Raw genomic sequence first — 23494 nt, 5'->3', positions numbered from 1 at the left:
AGTCCCATCAAATTGGGCATAGCATGCATTGATAAAATGGTGCTTCATTAAGTGGCTGCTCGAAGGAATCATTTTGACCCCTTCCTCCGATTTTAGCATTGGATCTTATTCTCTTTATTACAAGTAACATCAGGACTAGTAGAATTAAGTATTAAAGTTTGAGCCAGTGGTGAGTTCATTTATTCCTTTTTTTATCTTTAATGATGAAGAAGCCTCAGCTGATTTTCTGTTCAGGATTGATGCTTCACAAGCCTTGAGATTCATCTGTATTTTATCTCCAGAATCACACTTTGTTTTAGGGTATTTTTTCTTTCTAATAGGAAGCTGATTAATTGACTGCTAAAACAGCCACAGATGTAGTTAATTTACTTTCTAAGTGCAGATGTTTAGAGTGCTATGAAGCCAGGCAAAGATTGGATTTAGAAAGCACCAGATTATACATACTAGTCAACAAAACATTGAATATCAGAGATAACTCATTACTGTAAAAGCAATGAAATAAGGAGCTCCCATTCCTACTGGGCATTTTCCCCCAGGAAGGGGACTGAAAAAAAATTCTGTACTCTAAGATACAACCATTCAGATTCTTAAGAGTAGATATCTTGGTAATCAATGTACTGTTTTTTTTTTTTTTTTTTTAAACTGCCATAGTTAAGATGCCATGAACTCAGCTTAGGGTATTCATGGTTTGCTAAATGGCAGGCTTAGAAGCGTGCTGTAGGTAACAGTATCCCTCAGGAAGGAAGGGATATGAAAGCTCAACAAACGATTTCCAAAAATTACAATCATTCCAGTTAATGTGGTTAAACTAGGTAATTTCTGCTTAGAATTTTATAGTGTCATTGTGTATTTGAAAAACAAACTGTGTCAGGGTAAACAATTCCTTCCAATATCTATTTAAAGTAGATAAATATTTATTATTGTGCTTTTTTTACAGATTGAGAAACAAAAGCTGAATTGACTTGCCTACAGCTATAACTAATTAGTGCAAGGATAGAATTTGAACTTGGAACTTTGAACCAAGAAAAAAACAAACAAGATGAAACATTGCAAATGGAAACATAATGAAAAGATAATATAAACTTTATATTTCAAGCATAAACTCCCTACCCCAATATAGAAATCATCTTCCCTTAAAGGCCTTTAGGCAAGTAGGCAGCCTAAAAAGCTGCTTCTTACTGAAAACAGGATCTGGTTAGACCATGATCATTACTTTACTTGCCAGTTTTGTGCATCTTACATTACCCACATTAAGCTTGTTGCTTCTGAGAAAATTCCTAAAGACAAATTGGAATTCAAATTGAATTTTCAAATCATTGAAGTTCAAATGAGGAGCACCAGGCAAATTACATTTCATCTTGAAAAGCTGCAACAAAATCATGCTAGAGATTTCCTTTACTTATCTCCCAGATAGGTTATTGCTGTGAGTCATCCGAAGCAGTTGGACTAGATGTGGAAATGTAGCTGACTCAAAGACAAGTGATTGGCATCATTTTATGGGATGTCACTAACTGCAGTTTCATTAAATTGCAGTTTTCCCTCTGTCCTGGTCAAATGTTAATTTTCATTACAATCTGGGCTGAGCATAGAATAAACATTTCTTTTTTTTGCTTTTGGTAAGTCCACTGGATCACAAAGGTCATGACCTTAATTTTTTTAATGTAAAGGACGATGCATCTTAAAGCACAGTGCTCGCTTGCTTGCTTCTCTAACTTGCATGCTGGAGAGGTGGTAGCACTCACACAGTCACTGCACCACTTCAGTATTTGTGCATTTTGGGAGAACAGTGTTTTCCTGTAATAGGGTTTGGGATTTCCACCCTCCCCCCACCCCTTTTCTGCAGGTGGAAAGCATTTAATTCATTGCAGTACCTAGTCATTTCAGTCAATGCCTTTGCTTCGCTGATGAAAATGAAGAGATAGGGAGTTTTTAGTGGCATTTCTGTATAAACTTGAGGAATTTCAGACCTTCTTAATGATCATTTCTTGTTTCTAAACATGCTCGGTTAAAAGGCAAAGCAAACTTACTTTTCTGGACTGTTAAATGTCTTCTGTAATGGATGCTGTTTGAATCGGATTCCTTTGCTTTAACTGTCTTGTGTTTGCTCTGGGACTTGTGATTCATTTGAATGTGAAGTAGCCAGCACTTGACTAATGGAAAACCTAAAGTAAATAAGTGATAGTGCGTGCTAGAGAATCAAAAGGTCCTACAGTGAGTCGTGGTGCTCTTTAAAACAATTTAAATATCATTCTGTAAACCAACTGTTGAATGAAGAGTGGATGAATGGAAGTTTAAAAACTTGAATCATTAAAATTTGGGACATTTAAAGCCTAGGCTAGATTTAAGTGTTACTACTTTGAAGTTCTTAATGGAAAGGGAGTAGAGGGTCATTTTTAAAAGGGCTTTCTTTATCTTTGCCTAGGGTTTATAATTGAATCTAGGGCTTGAAGTTTACAGGGTTGGTTTGACACTGGAGCGGGAGTATCGACATACTATGGAAATGTAGGGTGGTCAGCTTAAATGATCAGATTTTTCTGTTGTCTTCCTCTCAACTCAAAGAATTTAGTCTCTACTGTGAATTGTTTTTTTTTTCTGATGTGCATATCTTCTGCATCTCTTTTATGGGAGGCTTGAATTTACAGTGCAGTTCCTCTCCCCTTCGCCTGAGTAGTGTTTGTTAAGAATATAAAACTTTTTATCCATAGCCAGCTGTTTTGAAACTGAAAACCTAACTTCAGAAGTTAAAGGCCCTTGGCTGAAATCTGGCTAAGGTGTACACATATGTGTGCACTAAACAAAAGCAAGCTGCCTTGCAGCTGTTACTCGTGGTGGCACCAGGCCTTCTCTCCTCCCAGCTCTGTTCTGGACTCCAGGTGTTGCTTTTCATAGGCAGGGCGTAAACCACAGAGCAAAGCTGTGAGGCTTCGTACAAGCATGTATGTATCTTCCAGAGCCAAATGATGATACTGGACTGCAGCTGGGTCTGTGCCTGATTCTTCTCTAGGCATGGACAAAATAAGCAAGAGGAGTAAAGGCAAAGTAGACAGTAAGTGGAAAGACTTTTAGTGATATGACTTGTCCTCAACTGAACAACTCGCCTGGGATTAAACTGGGTTTATTCTCATTGCAGCAGGGTTAGACCTTGTTGCATTACCCCATATAAGACAATGTTAAAGGTTAATAGTTTCTTTTTTTTACTCCCCTAAAATGAAAGATGCTTTAGATTATAGGTGTCAGTTATGTAATTGGCAAACGACAGGAAGCTTGTAAAATGACTGAAAGTAGTTCTTGCAAGAATCTGAAATTTTAATCATATTCATCACAATGATGGTGTGCTCTTCCTAATAGAAGAGGTCTTTGTACTTAAAGCTGGAATAGTTTGGGCTTTTGGGCCTTTGTTTGTTTGTTTTGGGTTTTTTACTTTTTCTTAAATGCGCCATAGAAGCCAGAGGTATCCTACAAGACACCTACTTTCAGAAGGAATGCAGGCAGGTAGGTACGTTAGAGTGGATCTTTTCATCACCACCATGTTTGATAAATTTTGACCTGATCTCTGGATTAGGAAGAAAAAGGATCAGATTGCGGTATTAGACTGGAAAGAAAATGAAATGTGAGATAATTTAAAAAAAAAAAAAACCAACCGAAAATTTGTGGTATATCTGTTTGTACCAATATGTATTTCTGCTACAAACCAAAGCTGTAAAATTTCTAGCTGATCTGCATGAGATAAGCTTGCATGAATCTTTCACACCAGCATCACAAGCTTGAGCTCCTCTGTGCTGCATAACTAAATCCCCGTTGTCATCCAGTTCGCATGTAGTCAATGTGGGGATCCTCCAGTTTTGCCTTCCATAAACCTTGGTTTTGTTTTTCTGACACTTCATTTCCTGTTGATCCAAATTCTTCGAGTTGTTTTTTTTTTAATGTGCTTCCAAGGGCTGTTGCTTGCAACTGTTGTCTAGCAGCGCTGGAATGAGCCCTGTCAGAGCCTGGACTCCTGGCTGCGTCTTTCATTACTCAGCCACCAGTTCACATGGAATTTGGAGCTTCGTATCTTGGAGGCTTCAAACCCTTTAAAAATTTGGCTGAAATCAGCCAAAACTTATGAGGAGGGGTGTGCGTGCACACTTAAATTGTCATATAAGAAATCTAAGAAGGTCATGTAACTTAAATACCTGACCTGGTCCTATATTTGCTTCTTGTTGTGAAACAGTCTCTCTGGATATGTTTTTGCAGCTTAGCTTTGCACCAAGGGAGCTCCCTGTGGTGGCTCTTGTAGCGCAGCTCTTGCAGTCTGGTTTTGCTAGAGCCATGCTGATTTAACTAAGATGCGGGCATCAGAATAGCATCCTAGATTCTTCCTACTTCATGTCTAAATGCTTTACAACATGGTTGCTACCTTTTCAGAAAGCCTGTTGTGCAAGCAAACCACACCGATTTCCTTCAGCTCTATTTAACTGTCATTTGGTGGGTAGCCGAGATGGGGAATAGTAGATATGCTTTCATTCTTGCTAACTTTCTGACCAATGAACCACACGAAAATTTTGTAAAGCTGAAGGCAGGGGAAAAAACCATATGTATTTCAGTCCCCTCATTTGGTTACAACTATAAAGGCGTAATGTTCATTTATCACTTCCTTCTAGAAGCTTTTTGTAACTGAATGAGCTATTCCTGTAATTCAATGACATGTGCATTGCAAAGTCTTGAACATTAGAATGGGTAGGAAACTCTTGTTATTTCAAATTGTTATGTATTTGTAAACTGGCTTCAGGCCTTTGAGTTGAAAGACTAACCGTTGAATTCAACATACTGCTGGGTTGTATCACAGAAAGATAAAAGTTGGTTTTATACGAAGTGGAAACTTAGACACAGTAGTATGAAACTCAGTAAGCCCACAGTGAATATATGTTGGCTGGGGTTTTTTTTTGTTTGTTTTGTTTTACAGTCAAGGATCATATCGTAAAGCAATTTTTGTATCAGTGGCCTGTCATATCACGTAGGATCAATCTTTGCTTAAATAGGAAATACTTATTAAGGAAAGCTGCTGCAGACCTGAGCTTGCGTTCTAGCTGTATTATCTTGCTGGCCAATAACCACATGTTTTAACTGGTATTCTTCCCAGTGCACAAACATGCCTAGTGAGTAACACATGACAAACAAATATAACAAGGCTTGATACATTTGGCCAACTTGCAGAGTATAAGGATCTCATTATTTTTTCCTACTTCCTGCCTTTGTTTTTTTATTCGAAACTTACCTTTTTAATACAGCATTTCCCCTTAACAGCCTAGGCAAGGTTCTTTCCCATGTCATCTGCATGTTAGTCTTTCTATGGGGATGGCTATGTTGAATGATGAATTTGAGCTTTATTTTATTTATTTTAGCAGTAGCTTTTTTATTTGGATCTTGCAGGAAGTTACGTAGTTATTTTTTCTTAATTTTTTTTTTTGTTGTACATAAAAGGAAGGCTAAGGGCCACATTCTACTGGGGAAAAAAATGAAGGATGTCAGAAGTGCACCACTTACTACTATCAATAAAACTTTAATTAACTAAATGCTCTGTCTGGCGTCTTGCCCATGTAATAAATAAAAATCAGAGAGCCTCTCCTAAGTCATTATTACCTGTTATCAAAAATACTTATGTTTCTACTTACACTTCCATCCCACAGTGAAGCTGAAGAAAAATTGGCTAGCAAGACTCTATATGCAAAGAAATCTTGGTTATTCAGGTTACACGGTTCCCTACCTTTGCGTGTTTGCACTGGTGTCCTAAAGAGTCACCTTTATCAAGCCAATCTGTATTTAAAATCACCTTTGTATATACAAAAAGTATGGATCCCGCAGCAGGACTCCTGTTGACTTTGCTTGTAAGGTCTGCCCAGGGTTGACTCAATTTACCACAGTATGTGGGATGCCACCTGCAGAAGTCCTTGGAGAAGAAAATTCCTGTTCAGCAGAGCCTGTGCCTTGCCTCCTCCGGTACCATTAACCTGGTTCCTGTCGGTGCGAGGTCTTTCTGCAAGTACTGCTCAACCCAGTAAGTCAGGATTTAAACCGTCTGAGCAGGTATTGGGCAGCTGGTGGCTCAGCTCGCCTCCCCCAGGAGGAATGAACCTCCCCGCTCCAAACCTGTGCGGGGTTTTTGGTAGTTCTCAACTTTTTTTGGTGGAGACCAGTAACGGCCTGCCCAGCTCTCCAGAAGGGAATGATCTGGTATGAGTCCTGCCTGCAAGTGGTTGTCCTTTAGGTGCAGTTACAGTGATGAATAATGAGGAGGGAAACAACAAATTGGACTGCCTTGCTTACTTTTTGTTCCTGAATCTCCCGTTTTTTATCTCTAATCTTCAGGCTCAGCCAGTGAGGTTTAACTGCAGATCCTAACGGTGAGCTGGTTACGCACAGATCTGCGGGTGAAAAGTTAAGCTGTTAGAAGGGAGACTTGCCGTGCTGCCTGAGATGAAACAGTGTCTTCTTAGATCCCTATAGGGCAGAACGCATGTTACTGTGTCCTTCCAGAGCCCAGCTGTCAGAGCCGAAGTCGCAGGGGGTCTACAGGCACCATCCTGTACCGCATGAGAGGAGAGCGCAGGGGCAGCATCCGCACCGTGCTTGAAGTGCGGCCCTGACACCGCACTGCCGTTGGCTGCAGGTTTGGCGTGACTCTCCCCAGGTCATCCTCCTGTGGGCCAGCGCTGGGGGATTGTGGGGCCCTCTCTCCAAAGGGTCACCCCCATCACCTGCTGCAGGAACCGGTGGGACTGTGCTCAGGTTGCTCTTGCACAACAATGTGGGTGCTGGCAGCCAGGGATGAACTCCAGGCAGCATTACCCACCGCTGAGCCTGGCCTGAGCTTGACCCTTGGTTGGCCATTTCCCATAAATTGCAGACACTGTCAGAGTCTCCTGGCTCGGCTTTTCGTTGGCGCCGTTGTTGCAAGATTGCATTTTTAGTAGCTGCTTTTCACTAGCAGAAAAATGATTTTGCTGTGAATCAGAACTGACTTATAAGAAGTGCGTGTGGAAGATGACTCCCTAAGCCAGGGTGTCTCTCCCAGACCCCTAAAGCAGTTGAGGCTTACTGCACGTTAGCTGTCTTGCAGCTTCTCCATGACCCAGAGGGGGGTTTGCCACAGCTGATAGTAGCCTCTCATGACAGCCAGCAAAGGGTGGGGGAAAGGAAACATCATCCTGAAATCCCACTCCCGACAGATGAGAACCCTGGTGACCATGAAGTGGGATTCTCTGTTGAGAGCCGGGATTTCCCAGGGCTGCTCCTTGGGGCACAGAAAAATCCATCATTTTCTTCCAGCCCATTTTTTTCATTTCCTGGTTCACCACTCAAGTTAAATTTCCTTTTAAGTGCTGTTTATGTTTGCAGCTTTAAAAATGTGGGAAAGGCGCTCTCATGGCAGGCTGTAATATAGTGCTAGTAATTATTTTGGAGATGGCCCCTGCATTGCCTCTTGCCCTCTCCTCTGTCATCAGCTCCCTCCTGTGTTTTGTGAAGTTTTTGCTTTGCTGCTGACTGTGGCACGGCAAAAAGTGAGCTCATACGGAGCTCAAATTACTGTTGAACCAGTTTGGATCTGTTTAATGGAAACCTTCCTTCTCCAAACCCTTTTGCACTCATTTTACTTGTCATAAAACTTCTTCTGTTTGAACTTTATGAAAACAAACCAAAACTTTTTTCTGTGTTAGTTACAAAACAGTTTGGTTCCTTTCCCTGTTTTTGTTTCGTATTATTTACTTAACTGCTGCTAGAGTAGTGTCTTGGGGTAAAAAGACACTGCTTCTTAGCCAAACAATTTACATTTTTCATAAAGGGAGATGTATAACCAAACTCTTCATGAAATGAGTTAAACATCCATTCCAGCTCAAGCTTTAAATAGGAAGCGTGGATCATTTAAAAAGCCAGGAAAATTTGGACATGATAGAGTATGGATGCGATAATACTTTTCAGCAGCTGTGGAAATAAAGGAAAACGTCTGACTGGTTCTGGCAAAAGCTTGTATAAATTTGTAACTTGGGGTGTATGCATATGATCTCATGAAGCAGAGTGAATTTTTGCAACTGCATGTAACGCTGAGCGGTGTGTGAGCATCAACCCATATTTACAAAATCCTGTGGTAAGTGTCTCTTCAATTTTTTAATTTTTTTTTTTAATTTTCTCCTGAGGCAGGGATGTGCCAGGATCTGTTGTAGCCCTTGTTAAGTAAATTCTGTGTCATCTTTTGTATTCTTGTTTTGCTTTTTGGCTTTCTGTGCTACTGGCTAATCTGTTAGTGATACTTAAGTTTAAAGGGACCTCAGTTGCACAGTCATTCATGTGGAGGAAAAAAAAAATAAAATGTATATACATCTGAGTTTTTCTCTGAACTCCTTATGTTTCCTCTGGTTTTTGAGATGGTGTGATACCATCTAAGTTATTTTGGCAGGTTGTGAAAAGCTTTTTAAAATGGTCAGCCTTGCATTTATGCAGGAAAAGCTTTGGTATCTTCTGCTTTCAGAATTTCAGCGAAGCCACGATCACTGCAGAATCATTTGGGTATGGGTTCTCTCCAGTTGCTGTGTTTGACTTGTACAAGGAACTGTACACGTTTAAAAAAATTTAATAAGAAATAATAAGATATTTTAGCCCTACACACCCACTTCTCTGTACACATTCAGTAAATGAGTCTTATTGAGATCAATGGTTTCCTGTGTTTTATTAGCCCACCAGTTTCAGCTGATCCTCTAATCTCACATTTCTTTTTATAACTATTTTATAAGGAGAAGGACCCAATTAAACCAGTTCAGGTTTCTCTGTTACAGTGCTGTTATCCTTGCTCTCATCGTAACATGCCTGTCTTGGTTGTCCCTCTGCCATGCTTTGGAAGCCTCTGGCATGTCCCCCTGGCACTTCTGCATTTGTGCCGAAAGCTCCTACAGTCACTTATGCAGCCGTATCTTTTTGACCATCTCTGCCTCCTTTTATTCTGATGTGTACATGAAAGCACACAATCCCACATTTGCTTTGTATTTTTTAGCCAACAGAGGCCGAGATTACAAAGTAGTTCCACCTCTCTGTGTGGGACTGCTCTAGACACTGAAACCTCCCAAGGTGGAGCTGCGTGCCCCTCGCGTCCCCATGGCAATTACTGACTCCTGTGCCAGCCCCCCAAAGCAGGGATGATGTAGGGAGGTGGGATAAGAGAGGGGAGGGGGAAGGCGGGTGGCAGCTGCTGCAGGGTGATTAGGACAGCTTTTGCTATCTGATCTAGCAGCCAGGTGGTTTCTGTTGTCAGCAGTAAAGGTGAGGATACAAGGTAGGCAGGAAAGAGGGGCCATCCTCTATCTGCAGCAGCTATCGCCCAAATGCAGGTAGCTGGGCTGTAGCAGGAAGAAACGGAAGACTAGCTCTTGGGGCAGTGTGCCTCTTGAAGAATTGTTTTCCACTTCTCCAGGGAAGAATAATGCAGGTGAGCAGAGCCTGAAGACTCTCTGCTGGACATAAGTTTGACATGAATCTGATCCTGCTCTGGGTGCCTGGTGTGTGGTAAAGCAGCACTGCTGCGATCTGCGCTGCTCTGCTATTTAACTGGGAACTCAATGAGGTATGGAAGCATCCACTATGTTTGTGCCTTTGTGTTATTGTGCAAGCATCCTACCAGTGTTGTGATACAGGAGTGAGTCTTGTCCAAGATGAGGTCAGAGGAGGGAGTGTACTTTAGATTCTCTGTTGGGGATATAAGACTTAAACACTAACTGTAAATTCAAGATTGGCAAAGACCTGTTTCAGGATGGAATGTCCTATGATTTCAGTTTGTCCCCTTTGAGATCTTCTTTGAGTATTTTGTTGAATGTATATATGGGGGTAGGTCTTTAGGATTGTGTAGATCGAAACATTAATTTAAACTGGATTAGAAATGCATAAAAGTAATGGGGGAAAAATCTTATTTACAAGTAAGTTTAAAATAAATGTGTAGTTTAGCCATAATGAAATAGTCTAATTTAACCTCCCGTACCTCCCTAATCTAAGCACCTTAAGGCTTCCCCCCTGGCCCGAACATTTGTGACCTGTTGAAGTTTACTGGTTTAAGAGGTTGGAACCGTTTTTTGAGAAACAAGCAAAATTTGACGGTAGTTTTTCTGTAAAATTCAGAGATATTCTTGAATTTTTTTTTATTTCATTCAGTGAATTCAGTAACTAGTTATTTCAATTCAATAAGTAGTTATTCCAAAGCTGAGAAAGTGATGAAGAGTCAGGAATATGATTGAGATAGAAAAGGATAACTCTACTAGTTCTAAAATCTGGACTCAAGACCAAAAATAATCAAATTTATAACTTTAGTTTTATAAATTTGATCTATAAACAAAATGTCTGTTCCACTTTCTGCCCAGCCTGCTTCAGGTGATTTTTTTCTAAGTAAATAAAATCGGTTTCACTCTGATAGTTTTGTGAACTTACTCTGCCTTCGCTTATGTCTTTTAATGCAACCTTTGATAGGAATAACAGCTGAAAACGTGTTCACTTAGAACATTAGAACTGAGTCACTTTCCATGTGTAATAAAGAATTTGAATAAGAGTATGTTATATGTGATCAATTAGTGGTATAATTTACCTGCCTCTTCAGCAAACAAAAGGCTCATGTTACAGCAACCCTTCTGCAGAGAATAACTGAAATGTAGAAAATGCTACAAATATTTAACAATCAAGATTTCTGCTTAAATAATTTTCATTTTTAGCATCTGGTCATTTCTAGAATACAAATCAACACCAGTGTGTTTTCCTCTGATGTGTCTTGTTGAGTCCTTCTTAGCAGAAGTGAAAAATGGAGGCAAGGGGTTATTCTGAGCTTGCGTGTACTTTGCTCTTTATGTAAAACACTGAAACCCACAGACTGCAAGCTTTGGATATGCAGAAGTTGCCCCTGGCTGTGCAAGAAGATATTTAGATGTGCAGATCATGAAGAACCTTTGTGGCCTTTCAAGAAGGGACTACCTTGGTTAAAAACAAGTTTAAAAATTGAAGCTTGCTATGATTTCTTTCTTAAATCTAATAGATGCCTGGATAAAGGGAATTAGTCATAAGAAGAAAGTCTTAAAACTGTTTTGAATTAGATTTCAGAGGCGAGGGTTATGTTGGTCATCTAAAACTTTGGATTTCTCACCACCACCACAGTCAATAAATGGCAATCTAACATGACGTTCTGGGAAGATACAGTCTGGTCTGTAAAGGGCCGTATGCAACTTAGAACAGATGTGGTTTGGGATCATATTTAGCATCTGTGGCTGGTGACGAAGTAGTACATGAGAGGAGATGACTTGTTCTCACCAGCACAGGATGGTTGTAGATTCAGCTGATATGGACCCCATTATTTATGCGTGTTTTGGCTAGTCCTTCAGGGCTGAGTTAGAGAACGTAGGTCAGCTGCACCAGTGAGGCTCTGGTTTCCGAAAGAAGATTGCTGATCCTATCCCAGTGCTTCTTTCCAGTACCCTTTGGGCTTTCGGAGTGCCATTTGGAAGGCTTCATTAACAATCTGCTTCCTGGCTCCCTTCTGCCCAGAAGACTATTAGTCATCTGATATTCATTTGCACAAGGGCAGCCATGCAAAAGTTAGCATAAAGGATGGCACCTCTAAGGGAAGCAGAAGGGACGTTTCTGCTTCCCCGCGTCATCTCCAGCCAGCATCCTGCAGTGCATGCAAGGATGCACACAAGATGCATGGGCAGGAAAGGGACCTACTTCTGCACAGTCTCCTGTTCCAGTCACTGTGACCCTCTCACATGCCTTTTTGGCTCACTGGAGGAAAACACATGCTGCTTCGCATGTTTGCTCAGTAAATAAAGGCAATAGGTATCAACTATGTTACATCCTTCCAAAGCTGTAACAATTTCCCCCCCACCACCATCTTTACTATTAATCTGAATATTTGATATCAACAAAATCACAGTAGATTAAATAGCATTTTCAATTCCAACTGGATGTGGTTGCTGTAATTGTTGCCAGGCAGTATCTGAAGACATTTCTATCTAAATACAAAACCTAACCGATGGGAGAGGGAAGAGACTGCTAATGAGATTATGAAGTAAAATATCGACAAACGACATTCTCGTATCGTGGAGACTGGGGAAGGAGGAGAGCAATTTATGCAGAAGGAATAAAGAGACCTTGGTTTACATATTAATTATGGATTAAAATTTGTAGTTTAAACAATGGGATTTAATCTGTTAGCTGAATTAGGGTTTTATAGTTAAAGTATGTGGAATAAACTGAATTGGGGATAAATATTCAAAACATAAGTATGGCAAGTATTTAAACCAGAAGCAGAAAGAGGAAGGGAGAGAAGTAGGAGGCAATTGGGCTCTCTCTCTATAAGGCTCTGAGATTAGGTCTTGTGTATCCAGCTGAGTGTTTTGTTTGAGTTTTTTTTTCAGTCATGTTGATTATTGAATATTAATTTTTTTCTTAAGGAAGAAAAAACCTATGCAAGGTATGCATGTTTTTCTGGGAATAACAGAAAACAGCAATATATTTTTTTCTGTAGTTTAGGTTATCATCTTGCTTCCCATGTCTCACATGTATGGAAAAGTGCCATTGTAAATGCAAACAGAAATTTAATTAAGAAGCAGAACATTCTGATCAAAATTTGATGTATATTTAATACAGCTGATCACAGGGGTCAAGCTGAAAATTAAATATAACAGTATAAAGTGTTTCAAAGCCATGTGTCTTATTCTAAGTGCAGTGAATCACTGTGGTTTGTCTGGCATTTTAGGTGATTAAACAAACAACAGAGATGTGTTTACTACATTGGAGCTATACCCAAAACTGAAAACTGTATTAGAAAACTTGTACTGAAAATAAATAAATAAATAAAATACTACTTCAGGGCATGGGAGGAGAGGCCTTATTGTGTACTAGAGCTTCAAGGACACAGAGGGCTGCCGTCAGGATACCAGCACAGGTCAGTTGGCCATCCTGCTGTTGAATGTTCTAGTCTGTGTATAAACTTCATAGTGACTGAATAAAAGAGCGAGGGGAGAGGGAGAATCACACATTTATGCAAAAAGCATCATCTTTTAACTCTCAGAGTTTTAATGTGTTATTTTCAGTGTTGTGTCAGGTCTGTGCCATAACCACCTGATGGTTTCTTTAAGAGTTTATACAGACCTATGTTCATCCCATCTAGCACTACCCATCCAACTGAAGTGTCTCTATCTTCCTTTATAGTCGGCAAGAAAAATGCTTTTAGAGGGTGATTCAGACTGAAGCTGAGCCAGAGCTGAACCTCCAGAGGGTGGTAGCTCTTCAGCAAACTGCAGTGAACTGGGGTGACGGGTCTAGACCAGGTGGGAAGAATTCATGCGTATTCCATCTGCTGTTCAGTGAAGTTCCCAGAATGGCTTTGGATAGAGCTCTCGAATGCCCTTTGAGGACGTAGAATGCATCCTTTTTTCTCCTTTGAAGCCCTTTGAAAGGTAATTAATAATACACAGGCCTTTTCCTCTGAGAAGTCAAGGGTCACTGACAGACAAATTACCAGGGTTATCAAACGAAAACATATTTTAATTTGCTTTGCAATTTAAAACAACAGAATACTTCAGCATCTGGAGCACCCACCTTCTGTTAAATTGTTTCAACATCAAAGGGCTTTCACTGAGGATAAGTTTTCTTTTGTTTTACACGGTCCACGCTTCATTTTGGTTCTTGAATTCTGCATATGGCTGTTTCCTATGATGACACTTTTGTAAAGGACTTGTGCGTATTCCTGTTGTTTCTCACATGCATCCTTCTGTGCAGGCTTTGGATGGGGGAATGAAGCCATTTAATGCCTTAGTAAAGGGATTTTTGTGTACTGAAGAATAAATAGTCTTTATTTTAGAAAACATTTGCACAGTGATGGCATCTATTAAGCATAAAATGCTTCTATGGTATCCATTGGAAAGAATATCCATGAATAAAAAATGAACTACTGAATCGATACTATTACTTTTCATTCTCTGTATTCTTAGACTTGCCTGTTGCTTTTATTCTCTTTATTACCATGATGGCGGAGTTTTCCTTTCAAGAGAGGCAAGGTGGCCCTGTTATTCCCCATTGCTTTGTTTCATCTGCAGTGCACCCAGTAATGTGATAGGGAAGTTGGGAGTTACAGTTTCAGAACTGCACATGCAGATAGTTTGTCTTTAAAACAACCTTCTTCTCCCCTCCTTCCCGCCCCCCGCTTTTGCTTGGGTCTTTTGCCATATCGGCTCTTCCCTATTACCTCTTTTTATTATTTTGTTTTATGGTATCTTGTACATACTCTGTGAACACAAAGTAAATTGACGGCCTCTGAATCAGAGGCTATTACAGCATATTCTTGATTAGATGAGGTCTCCTGGCTCTCGCTTATATAAATCTTAAATAATCCAGAGCACTTTAGGTGTAAGTATAGTTTTAATAATAAAACTTACCCTGTGTTAAATTCCTGGAGATCTTTGTCTTTGTAACAGCAGTCCTCATCAGGGTTATTAACCTAGGGTTATTAACTTTCAGATGTTCAGTAAGGCCAAGTCTTGTTCACTTCTCTTCAGTATTCTTTCACTGATTTAATAAAATAGCATCATTATATCTTTGTTACACCTGGCCTGGACTTGTCTCTTGTGTGCAGAAGGTAGTGGTGATCTACTGTCTTAATTTCAAAATTTCCAAATTTTATGTGAAGTACAGTGGCCAGTGTTCATTGAAGCTGATAAACCTTCCTCAGAGGAAGGCTAGTTTGATAACAACAAAGGAACGAGGGTGATAGCGAGAGTCACTGGTTTGGAGAAATGAGTAGGTGTTAATGTTAAGTAGGCAAAGAATAACTGAGCGTATAATGGACAGGTAGCGAGAGTAACCCTCCAGCACTGACTTCTGTTCACATCGATTTTGTTCCCTTACTCATTTCGTGATCACAAAACTAGATTCTAATTTAGTGCAGATTTTTATCTTCCCCTTCCTTGTTAGCGTGGAGATGGTCACAGCTGGTGGTAGTAATGAGCCCACGTACTGTACAAAGTCAGGGGAGACTGCAGTTCATTGCCGCTGTGCCCAGCCCCATTTAATGAAGCTTTTTGAGAGCATGCAGCAGTAGTGTGTGCGTTTTATGATGATGACAGAGACTGTTAGGTTTTAAATGCATTTTCTTTCCAGAAGCACGACAGGGTTTTCATGCAGCTAGGTGCTGCGTTTAAGTTCACATCACAATTTCTATTATAAAACCCTTGTTTCCAGTAATGGTGCTGTGCAGCAGCCCTGTTACAAATTACGTAGTGGAAAACGGTTTTGTCGAGATTAAGAAAGGAAAAAATTTCAGCGTCTTCTAATATTATGTTCATTAAAAATATTGGAAGGGAAGAAAACCTCTGTGTGCGTGATTAAAATGGGTTTAAATGGAGTTTAAGGTGCTTGGAATAAGAGGCATGTCCTTCTCACTGTGGGAACGTGGGGAAGGTTAAAGGTAGAACAGGGTAGCGCTTTCCAGTATGTAAGGACTGTGAAGTTATTGGCATTGACCTAGAGTAGTAAACACGAATATTAGCAAGGCTTCTGTAGTGAGCAGGGCATATGCGTGACTGCAATGCCATTCTGCTAGAGTTAATTGCCCCAGTGCACCGGTAGCTGTGCCAACTGCAGGTTCTCTATATTGCCATTTCTATTAAATGTGATTGCTGATGATGAGCTCTGGCTCAATTTATTTGGCTTGGTGCTGGCGTGGTGTCTTCTGTTTTGTTGGTAATTGTCTCTAGCTTGGAAGGGAAACTCTTGGATCTCTACTGGTGGCATATTTGTGACTTGTAATAGACTTTTCTGTGACCTGGGACCACATGCTTCACAAAAATGGAAGAGGAAATTAATGGAACATCTGACCTTACTTTTTAAGGGTCAGACTTTCATTTTTACTTTCTTGACTAAAGTTAATCTGAGTTGCAGTGACTTTTTGACTAGGGTGAAGCACTATCTTGCCTTTATTTTTCTTTTCCCAATTTAAAAAAGTTTCATTTCCTTCATCTGTGAAACTAATTCTGGATGGTGCATAAGATAGTCATTCCTTGCTCGTACACTCAGATCTAAACTCATAATAGTTGGAGGCACTTTGTGGTATTCAGTTAGTGGAAAAGGAAGCCTTGAGTTAATCAACTCTTAGTAAATGAAATCTTAACGGTTGTATCGACAGACTTCTAGTGCTGGCCCTGTGGACTGTCATAGCAATTCAGCAGCATGCAGTAATACTCACTTCCAAACTGAAAGTCTATTAAAAAAGAAGTGCTGTCTTTGCATGACTTCAGTTCTAAATCATCTGTATTAATTTCTAATTTCCTATTTTTAATGTAAATTAAATGAATAGTTGGTTTAGAGCTAATAAAGCAAACGGTATGTCAGATTTTTAGAGTGAGGGGGGATCTTCTGGCATTAATGCTAAACAGGCTTATGTCTTATTCAGCCTACAACTTTAGTCTGCCAATCAGACTTTGTTTTTTCACATATTTTCTTAATAGCTTGCACATTTGGGGATTGCTTTTTACAAGAATCAATGTAAAAAATCAAATAGAGGTGATTCATCAAGATCTGTTCTGATTATTAACAAAGGCTATATGTATGTGTGAATATAAATGTATGTACATGTGTATCTGTACGTTTATGTGTATGTTTTAAAACAGCAGGCTTCAGGCTTTAACCACATGCAGAACGTAATCACATTGTTTTTTCTTGGCCACGTTTGTGGCCAAGAAAGGGACTTGGGCAAGAAATGGACTGTTTATTCTCCTTTTAAGTCCACAAATAGACTTGAAAGGAAAATAAATAGATGCAAGCAAGAGAGACACTTGGGATTATAAGAACGTCTAATATTCTCCACTGGAGTTAGGGTCGTCTTTTTCCAATGATGGAAAATTCAAGAGTCTTCTGTTACAGTTTAAGTAGGCAGGATTTGAAATTATGGCACATCTAGAAGTGTAATAGATGGTCAAATGCAGAAGGGCTAATCTTACAAGGCTCAACTGGGACTTGCATGATCTGCCTTCAGTTTCCAGTTCTACCTAATTTCTCATACAGCTTTGGGCAAGTGGCTTGATTTCTGTTTGTTTGTTTTTGTTTTGTGGGTTGTTTTTTTTAATGTTCCCCATCTTACGAAATAAGGAAGTTTGATCTCAGCTCTCCAGAGTGCCATCAAGTTAAATTGGGAAGTGTTCAGTGGATGAACACAGGCTTCTGCTCCGAACTTTAGCCCTGGGCTACCGTGATAACCAGTTAGGTGGGGAGAAACATCTCCAGAAAGTGACTCCAGATTTATGCCCTTCAGAGCATGAATGAGCAAGTGAATATGAGTTGCTCAGGAGCTGTGACGTATTCTCTCTTTCTTTTCTACTGTTACAGCCTTTTTCTATTCTGTGTGCTTCTTCCAAGCAGTCAGGGAGTCGCTGACCTAGGTTTCCTCCAGCACTTGATCCGGGTGGGTGCGCTGCTCTGCTTTTCAGTTGTTGGCTCTATTTCTGCTGTTTGTTCCTGCAAGTCACTTGAAAGACTGATGTTTTGATACAAAGCGCATCTTTTTTATATATATTCCCATAGTGCTACCAGCTATAATGACAATGTATTATAAATTCCATTTTTGAACCTGGGGGGGGGTGTGTGTGTAGGTGTGTCAAGGGGCACTGCCTTGCAAGCTGACTGCCTGCAGAAGTGCATGCTTCTAAGTACGCAGTGCAAAGCGATTCCAGAAAGCTCTTAAGACTGGAAAAATAGCTGATGTCAATGTCTAATGAGAAGTCTTGTGCTGATTTAAGCATATATTGAATTAATTTAAATAACTGTGAGAACGTGTACTACCAAAGCCACTTTTCTCAAGGCCTAATTACTTTTTTAAGTCTTGAAAAACTCATCTTGTGCATGCACGTCTACAATTCTAAACATCTTTAAGATACATGTAGATTAATGAAGTGTCTTGAGAGTGCTTGCCTATACATGCACTTAACCTAGATGGATGATGAACTGAATATATGAATGCTTCATTACAGAGCGACAGAGGCAAGTCTGAAGTTTATAATTTGAACGAAGAAAGCTGGTACTGACTTTCATATGTGTCCAAACTGTGCTCGCATGTCTCCTTGCTAGGAGTCTGCCATGCATTTGCAGTCTGATCTCATTCCTCTCCAGCGGGAGCAGATGGTGATTCTTGAACTTGGCCCAAATTCCTAGAAAGTCACTGCACTGACATTTTGTAAAGGTGTGAGAGGGAGTGGGAATTTGGATGGCAGAGGGTGCCATAGCAGAGAATGATACAAGGAAGAAGCAGCAACACTTTCCTTCACTTTATTCAACACTGCGACGATGACTCTGAATAGAAAATTTTTTAGTGTGGTGGAATTCATGCTTCTCTCCCTTGCCATCTAGGTGCCATATCAAACAGATCCTCTTTGCTTGATTTTTTTTTTTTATCCCTCCCCAATGTAATTAGCTCATAATTGTAATTCTTAATGACACTTTCAAATTGGAATATCCCAATACTTGAGTCTTTCCCTCCTCCCTCCCCAATTCGGATTTGTGTGGGCATTTTGGCTACCTTGCAGATATTTTGACAAGGCCTATGAAGAAGATGGGTCTGACAGCCACATGCAGGTATTTCTTATTCCTCTCCCCCCCTCCACATGTCTGCCTGTTTCCTTGTGGTCTCAGCATTGCTGCTCCCCTCCGGGGGAATCTGGGAGGGAGTGCTCAAGTCCCAAGCGATTCTGAACAAGAACGTGACTTTGGCTCTGCTGCCTGTTATCTAATGGAATAAGCAGAGATGAGTTTATGTGTATTATTGTAAATGCAATAGGGGGGAAAAAATCTGAGATGTTATATTTAGTAATAATTATTTTAAAATTTTCCACATGGAAATGTGATTCTGCCTTTTTTAACAGGCTATTCTCACTTGCAAGCCAGACTGGTAATCCCATTTGTCCACAGCTTTACTGATTGAGTTCTTGCTTTGCTTGAGGGGTTGGAGATTTTGTGAGCAATCTTACAAGTTGGTCAACCCTAATTTAAAACAAAGTGTTTAAGAGAACAGTGTGTGCTTCTGATGGAGTAACTTCTAAACACAAAATTCTCTCGCTTCTCTCAAAACATTAAGTATTCACACCAGGAAAGGTCTGGTAGCTTTCCTTTAAAATGTGTGGCTTCAGCCTCAGCACCGGCAACATTTTGTGTTAGATTGAAATTGCCATATTGTATCAGACTACAGTTGGTTATTTATTTATTAGATACCTACTTGTGTGATGGGCTTTTCAAAGAAAAGCTGAGCACATCTTTTGTTCTAGGTAGCATTAGTTTAATATGTGAAAACCTGTGCCTCTGTGTGTGTGTAAAATCACATACTAAGCTGAATCACTGCTTTGGAAAATATTTTCAGTTGGTGAACTCAATTTTTTGCATTCTCTTTTTTTTTTAAGTTTCAGTTTATCAGTTATTTTGTTCACTGTTCCAGCAAAAAATCAGATATTGTAAATGTATATGTTTTAAGTCTCTTGGATCAGATGAAACTGTGTAACAGAAGATTGAAGCAGGAAAGGGAATTGCTGGTGAGTGATTAGATGTATGCTGTTTTTCAGTATCTAGAAAGAAAACTGGCAGATGTGTAGGCTGCAAACCTGCTATCTATATAATGCAGGCTGTTGGAGTTATTATCCATAATACCCAGCTCTGACTAGCATGGACTAGTCTTGCGTGCATCTCTATAGTATATGAGTCATTTGCTGCTCTCCTGAATGCACAGGTTTCTGTCTCTTACTAACTGCTTCCTTCTTTGGCTTTCTTTACGACAAAATAGCCAGCACTGAAAATGGCTCATGTACAACCACCTTGTGGATGCGAATGTACTGAGCTGCGTCCTCAAAAATTACGCGACAGCTTCCAGGCGCCTCTGGCATCGGTACAGTGCTGTGGTCTCCGCTTCAGTGTGCCATGTAAACCACGTAGAGTTTTTACCAGGCAGTCATTCAGCCTAAAGGCACTCCAGTCCTGTATGAAACATGTTGCTGTTTGGCTCTGCTGTGTCAGCAGAGCAGTTTAGCAGTACAGCTAGAAGACACACCAAAGAAAATGCAAAGAATAGTCTGTCTTCCAAGTTAAATGTTCAAGCAGCTGCTTTGGAGCAGCAAGCCGGCTGGTTCCTATAAAACCAGTTATCTGCATGCAATGGATAATAGTATCTTGCTGTTGAATCTCCTTCCTCGTAAGGAGCAGACCTCAGCTGACATTTCTCATGCTTTTTACCCGTTTTCAGGCCTGCACATGTGTTTGTGGTGTGGTTTTCTTTTAAACTGTATGATACAGTTCCTATAGTGAGTCTTAATTTAATTCTTGTCTGACAAAGGTCCTCTTGTCTGTTTTACACTAAGCATATGCTGACATCCACTCAGGTCTTTTCATCAAGTATTTGGCAGTGTGATTTTGTATGAAGAGTTGTTCAGACCATGCTGACTTATACTTGCTGAAAGATCCGGCCCACAGTGTATATTTCTCTCTGGGTTTTGATTTACTCAGCATTTGGAAGATACATACAAATATTGGGGGGGAATAACCTTCAGTATTCAAAATCTGTAATTGTTTCTTTATTTCACTCTTAACTATCAGGGTTATATTTAGTTTGCTATATAAAAATAAAAACGGTAATCTGCACTTGCTGATACGCAGATTGTATAAAGGATTTAGAAAGCTATGAAAAAATTTCATGTGCTAAATGAACTTTAGGCTTTTGGCAACTGTGAGGTTAATGGTTCACTACTGAAAGCTTTATAATTGCTGTCCCTCTTGGAGGGACTGTGCCTCAAGGGATCGCTGGAATAAAGGAGACTGCTTGGATCCTGCCTATCTTGTTACTTGTTCAATGGCAAGTTGGGACCTAATAAGAGATCACCTGGTATTTTTTTTAGCCTCCTGTGGAACGTAGGTTTCAGTAGCAGCTGGTGAGCTGTTAGACTTTCCTAAGTCTGCCCTAGAAATCCCCGGGACTGCTGGCCACGGGTGTTTTGTCCAAGATTCAGGTAATGTGCAAGCAAACAGTTGTGCAATTCTTGCACTCCTACTCCTGCATACGCTATATGGGATTCAGCTTAAACAGGTTTGCATACAAATGTCCTGGATCCCTCATTGTGTCACTTGCTTTTCGTGACACAATTTTGCAATAGGCATTACTGTCTGTCTGTCTTGTTACCTTGCGAGGAAACTAAATTCATGCCGTCTTTCACAGTGAATAAGCCCCGAGAGTTTATCTGCAGTGACCTGTTTTATTGTTGTCTGAGCTTTGCACATCTGCAAGACTCGGCTTTTTTTCTTCCCATTAACACAGATGCAGAACAGGTGGATGTTTTTATGAAACGGATGTGACATCAGAGTAGATGTTTGAGAGCTGAGACTGAATCACTGAATTTTTGGTACTCGGTGTCCATCTTTGCTGTAGTCGCAGTGTGTATTTCACAGTTAGCACACAACTGAGTTATGGGCAGAACTGGGAATTGAAACTGGGGTGGCCCTCTGACTTCCAAGGTGGTAAGCCAACACATTCTGGATGTGATACAGCCACTTCTAGAGATACAGATACAGAAGCTGTAGTTACAGAAGAGCTCAGCATTACTCCAGCTTCTGCATCCTTTTTTTCCCCGTCTGAACTTTTTAAGGAACAAGTGGCTGACACACCAAGTGAGCAAACCTGATAGGCAGGGATGAGCTTCCAAGTGAAATTAAAGGCAAGGCTTCTGTAACCAATATGAAGAAATGTCGCCATTTCCCACTTCCATCAGCTGGGGCAGAGCTGGCTGTTGCAGCAACTGGCTGCTTCTTGCTGAAGCGGAGCAGTTGTTTTTATTGCAGCTGCCGATGTGAGACTGGTTGGGTCTTCGGGAGAGCATGAACTGGTGCAGGACACCTCCTGCTTAACTGGGACAACTGTGCTTGTTGCCTCTCAGAAAATAAGGGCAAGTGTGTTGGAGGAGAGCAGGAAAGTCCCGTGCGCGGGCAGCTGTGAGAATTCAAGCCCCGGGATGGAAAGCTGCCAGCGTAACCACGACGGTTACAACAGCTCTAATATGGGTCACGGGGAGACTCGTGCATTTGTCACTCGAGAGATACCCTGCCTGTCACTTGTACAGAAAGGAACAGAGCTGCTACAGACACTGCTTGTTCAGTACTTTAGCCTTTTCTTGGTGCTTATGTGATTTAATGAGGATTTTTAATCCCAAGGACCAAATTGTTCAATTTTAGTTTTATGTTTTATGGCTTCTAAGACAATGCTTTGCAGGTCTCTCATTAATGCCTTAATTCAGAGTGATGATCCAAGGAGGAGGATTAATAATAGAATTTAACATTGTTGCTTTTGATTTGAGAACTACATGAAGAACGGTGTCAAATTAAAATACTTAGCATTTTGTGTGTTGCTCTTTGTAGTGTGAACTCTTTTTGTGACAAGTGACATTAATTTTCATACAATTCTGGAAGAAAGAAATCGGGTATCTATTTCTAATTGCTACTGGTTAGGAATGTGATATGTGTGTAATGCAGGATAGATTGATTAGACTCATTATGACATGAAATGAAAATGTCAGACCACAAAACTAAGCAATAGAGTTGTTGCATTTTTTATTACACTTTTGCCTTGGGTTTTGCATAATTCAAAAGGGATCATACACACAAAAAATAACCTTGCCCTGAAAAACAGAACATCAGAGAAGAAGAAAGCCCTCTCAATTATTGGAATAAACTGAGTCCCAGGAGATTGAGGAGTATGATTTGTCTGAATAATTGCATGCAAAGAAAAACATGGGGAAAGAAATAGAAGAAATATGTATTCTGGTTTAGAATCACAATGAGGAGACTGGGCTGCATCTCTTTACAAGCACAAGATTGTTTTCAGGACTGCGGCAGAAGCAATGGAAGCATTTTCAAACAGATCCTACTGATGCCATGCCTGGAAGATGTGGAAGGAAAAAATTGTTCTTATTAGTGTGTTATTTTCTTTAAATAAGCTGCAGCACCTTGTTACAAGAATTGACGCCTTGCTTTAATAATTTAAAGCTTTTCTAGGGCTAGGATCTGATGTTCAGACCCTTCTCCCTTTACATTACTGCAGAAACACCATCAGTAGCACTGTTAGTCCTGAATCCTTCTGTGCTGGTGAGAACCATCCAAGTACTATTTTTGCAAAATGGCACGTTTAATGGCTTTCCCTGCCAGCTTCCCCTTTCCTCCCTCCACAGGCTCCATTTCTGGATTTGTGCCCTGGGAGGTTTTGGAGGCAGGGGAGCTGGGAGCTGTCTGCTCCGTGGGAGACTCTTCTGAGCCTGTGACTTTGTGGTGGGAAAACAGAGGGGAGGAGAAGTACGTGCTCCTGTGCCATTGCAAGGGGACTTTGTCACAAGCTTGTAAAAGCTGGGGGATGGAAAACAGGCTTGATCAGAGCAACACTGGAGAGAATAGCGCTCTCTGGGAACAGAGTGGCCTCTTC

At 40.4% G+C, this 23494-nt stretch overlaps 1 protein-coding gene across 4 annotated transcripts in view; it reads left to right on the top strand.

The window, feature by feature from the left end:
* FAM107B (family with sequence similarity 107 member B) overlaps nucleotides 1-23494 on the top strand; it is a 63504-nt gene that overhangs the window by 9285 nt on the left and 30725 nt on the right. Inside the window, exon 1 of one of the 4 annotated variants that reach the window (XM_076356583.1) lies at nucleotides 17441-17461. The exons of the other annotated variants lie outside the window; for them this stretch is intronic. The gene's annotated coding sequence lies outside the window, so the exon portion shown is untranslated. Of the gene's footprint in view, nucleotides 1-17440; nucleotides 17462-23494 lie in introns of those variants that run through there. 4 annotated transcript variants of the gene reach the window in all.

Source organism: Aptenodytes patagonicus, chromosome 1 (genome assembly GCF_965638725.1).
Source record: "Aptenodytes patagonicus chromosome 1, bAptPat1.pri.cur, whole genome shotgun sequence".
Lineage (NCBI taxonomy): Eukaryota > Metazoa > Chordata > Aves > Sphenisciformes > Spheniscidae > Aptenodytes > Aptenodytes patagonicus.
Note: the sequence above shows the minus strand (reverse complement) of the source record. Positions and strands in the feature narration are given on the sequence as shown.